Consider the following 4,431-nt stretch of genomic DNA (forward strand, 5'->3'; position numbering starts at 1 on the left):
TGGAGCTATGTCATGTACTGTAACAAGCTGTGCACTATGATCTGAAAGACCATTCTCAACAGGATAAGCATTTATGTCCTTAAACTTATCTTGGTCTATAAAAAAGTTATCTATCAATGTACTGCTGTTCTTTGTTATCCGAGTAGGAAAATCAATGACGGAGCTCAAATTGAAAGAAATGAGTAATACTAAAAGGTCATTCTTCCTATTACACACTGTTATTACTATGTCTTTTTCTGTAATTACCTCCCTTATTCTCATATTGACGCCAGTTGCTATTCTCTCCTCTATTGAAATCTCTCTGAAAATTACCTTGACGATCCTGCTGATTATTCCCATTATGATTATTTCACCTACCATTATTCCCATTATTAGAATTTTGGTTCCACCCTCCATGATTTTGTTCATAATGATGCCCATTAAATCTTTTGCTTCTGTCTAATACACGATCCAATTTCTCCACGTAATTCAAAAATTGTTCAACTGAATCATCTGGCCATATACCAAGTCCCACTGAACTCTATTTGGTAGCCTCCTTTTTAGAGCGTCTATTTGCGTTAGTTCATCAAAAGGTCTGTCTAAATGCGCCAACTGTCTTAGCTGTTTCTCGCAAAATTCCCTCATTGTACCATCACATTCTTTATAATTAGCCCCATTAAGAAAATCGCTTTTGATTTTGGCCTGAACAGACGCTGAAAAAAATTTGTTCAAAAAACTTTTTTTTCGAATTGACTCTAGGTTAAATCAGAACTGGCAGTTAGATTAGCCCGCGACAATGCTTCTCCATCTAAGACTGCACGTCGCTCGGCCAACAGCGGCCTAACTTTTTTTTTCGAATTGACTATAGGTTACATCAGAACTGGCAGTTACATTAGCCCACGACAATGCTTCTCCATCTAAGACTGCACGTCGCGGCCTACTGCAGACCGACACTTAAGAGACACAAAATGCAAATCGACATCGAGAGACAGGCCCTGTCATATGGCACTCGCGACGTTTACGCTGAAATTGAATGTAAATAATACGTCTTTTGTAGTGGGCGTCGCTCTACTGCAGTGTCACACATGGCGAATAAATAGGAAAACAGTAGAACGTCTGTGTAGGGCCATGTTTTTACCTACAGTGTCACCTGGCTGAATGTGTGTAAGCATCTGTGGCATCACTCCTTCGCAGCCAAATTGCCACACTAGCTGTGTATCTCTAACAAAGTTGACGTATGTCCTCACCTCGGTGACGGTTAAAACGATTTCGCTCCCAGGTGGGCTCGAACCACCAATCTTTCGGTTAACAGCCGAACGCGCTAGCCGATTGCGCCACAGAGGCCTTGACTTTCGCTCACTTGTGCTCTGTATATCAACGCAATTCGTACACCTTCTGCAGAATTTTTTAACAAATTTGATCTTTACAGTGTCACTCATTTCGAACGAAAAATTGTCACGACAGTTCATAATGAAATCAACTGGGTGTAATTTTCCGTTTCCCGGAAAATTAGGCACGTTTGTACCTGGCCAAAATCCGTTAAATGAAGTCGCTGCCAATTTCATAGCTAAATTATCCCGAATTTCATTTAATTGTTTCTGTAGTCGAACTACCTCATGCTCATTGTCTTTAATTACATTGTTACAAGAATCTACATTATGTTCAATAATTTTCACTTTTTCTGTTACCTTGTTTTCGAACAATGACAATTTGTCATCGACATTTTTCGTATGTAAGTCAATTCTGGTAATCATTTCCCTATCTTTAATTTTTCTCTCACTCGAAAACGATTCAAAATACTTCGCGGTTTCTTCCACTTCCCGTTTGATTGTTAATTCGACTTTATTGAGTTTATCTTCAACATTGTCTATCCTATCTTCAATTTCGTCTGTTCTCTCCTCCAAACTGGTTTTCGTCTCTTTCATTTCCGATCTGATAGTTGAATATTCATTAAAGAATTCCTTAGGCAATTGGCTGTTTTCTTTTAAAAGCCTCTCTTCTAAATCAGACACTTTCTTTTCCATACTTTTCGCATTTTCTGTGATTACATTATTCAAGAAACTAAATTGTTCAGAACATTGCTTATTCAAACAACTAAACCGTTTGTTCAAAGCATCGAATTGTTCAGCATTCTGTGTTAACAGTAATTGCAACATAGATATCTAATTCTTCAACCTTTCCTTCCGATTTTTTACCTGCCATTTCTGTACTAGCACTTGCTTGAACACTTTCGATAGACTTTTTATCCCCCTGCTGATTTTGTTCCAACTCGTATGTCACGGTCATTTTTTATCAAATTAAGAAACTCATGCTCCGACAAAACGCCCAAAATGTCAACAATACAAATAACTTAATAGGTATACTTATCTCGTTTTTCGGCGTGGTCCCACGTCCGTTATTATTTACTTTTCTTGTTCTTGTTAGGTTGTTACTTCCATTTGTCAGTAGATTATATTTCCTTTCATTTAGATCGTTCTCCTCTTCTTTCTAATACATAATTAGTCCATACCTGTTAACATAAAACGAGTATCAGTCCAATAATCCAATGGATCCCGGACAAGAGCCCCCAATTATAATGTAACCTCTTTCGTCCGGGGTGAAAATCAAATATCAAGCGACAAACTTTCAATTCATTTAAATGCTACTTCAAACCCTGAGATTATGATGATCAATTGACGACACTCCGCCAGCTTGGGTGGTCTGTATCTACAACAGACGATGTTAAGCTTAATATTTAGACAAAAGAATGATACATCACAGAACACTAAAACTAATTAAAATACCTTACCTTTAGATGCTGAATTTGGTCTCATTGTCTTGATTCTCGCCATGGTGCATTCCATCCATCTAACATTGTTAATATTAGGTCCGGGTCTTTGTGTGCTAATGAAAACTGGTACTCGCTTTTTGTTTTACTATTGATTCTTCATTTTTATTAATTTAACTTTTTCACAATAATTTCCATCTTCATATCACATACTATTTATAGATACTCTCTATATAAGATGACAGACTTCCTTCCGTACTCCCATCAACAGTCCACCTCACAAAACCACGCTGTCCCCACAACAGTCCAACTCACTCACTCCAACAGTCACCTTAGCAATGTCCGACTCTCTACCTTTCACACACAAATGTCTTTGGCTCACACTGGTGCCAACATATTCTCCAGAAATAAACAAATAAAGTTCACATTATAGAAGAGTATAATAAAAAAAAAACATTCGGGCAAAATTAAATACTACATACAATAATATTAAATAAAAAAAATCATATAAATGAAATTGGAGCACTGACCCTGCAAGGGCAGATGCGACTATAAGGGTGGTATCGCGCTCTTCAGTAGTCCCTTATATTACAAGTGGTAGCAACCATCTTGGGCACTGACTGGCTCATACAATTGTTTCCAAAAGCAGTTTCTAACAGTTTTAAGTCTCAGTAGCTGATTTTCCGGTTTTAAAACAAAATTTCACACAAACTCATTGCTCCGTTTTTACGTCCATTTTCACGCAGACAGAATCCGGCAACAAGCCCTAACAGACCCGCACTCAACCAGCTGCCACGACGAACTGAATAAAGGAAATGCAGTTTCTTGTCAGAGGGCGTTCAAGGAGAAGGCAATGACTCACTCTCCACCCTCCATGTACCTGCCCTCCAAACCAGTAAGCAGTAGCGGAATCATTCATAAAACTTTCCAATCACACCTAGTATAACCAGCTTTGATCTTTGACAGAAGCACCACTCCATCAGAAATGAGAAAAAGAGTGCATGTGGGCACTAAGGATGCATCTACCTTTTTCATCACCCAATAGACTGCAGTGACACCCTGAGGAGAGAGGTTATTTGGATTTCTGCCTCAGCCAGACCATCGAGCACCTAGTGTAAATAACACCACAGGAAGAATTCAGTGATCAATGGGCCTCGACACAAACAGGATAGCCGTGAAGAGCTAAGCTACAATTAGTAGTCATGCTTGAGAATCAGAAGATGCAAAGCTGGTACTTTTTGCCGATGATACAAGTATAGCGATCACACCCGACAGACAAGAATTAACTGGTGAGTGTAAACGATGTTTTTCAGAAAATCATTAAGTGCTTCTTTGCAAATGGGCTCTCATTAAACTTTGACAAAACACAGTATATACAGTTCCACACAGTAAATGGAATGACCCCATTAATAAATATAGACTTCGATCAGAAATAGGTGGCTAAGGTAGAATATTCACAATTTCTAAGTGTAGATTTTAGTGTTAGGAAGTCTTTCCTGAAAGTATTTGAAGTTGACTGCAGAATGGCTCTACTGCCACCTATGCATGTTTTGTGTAAGAACACTGAAGGTAAGATAGGAGAAATTAGGGCTGTAGTTTCCCTTTGCTTTCAGCCATTCTCAATACCAGCACAGTAAGGCCATTTTGATGGTGTTACAATGACAGATTAGACAATCATCCAGACT

At 38.5% G+C, this 4,431-nt stretch overlaps 1 non-coding gene across 1 annotated transcript; it reads right to left on the reverse strand.

Annotated features, from left to right (window-relative positions):
* Nucleotides 1–1,249: 1,249 nt before the first annotated feature.
* Nucleotides 1,250–1,323, reverse strand: Trnan-guu (transfer RNA asparagine (anticodon GUU)). Its single transcript has one exon. It is a non-coding gene; the product is annotated as a tRNA-Asn (tRNA).
* Nucleotides 1,324–4,431: the final 3,108 nt, after the last annotated feature.

Source organism: Schistocerca gregaria, chromosome 3 (assembly GCF_023897955.1).
Source record: "Schistocerca gregaria isolate iqSchGreg1 chromosome 3, iqSchGreg1.2, whole genome shotgun sequence".
In the NCBI taxonomy this organism is placed as follows: domain Eukaryota; kingdom Metazoa; phylum Arthropoda; class Insecta; order Orthoptera; family Acrididae; genus Schistocerca; species Schistocerca gregaria.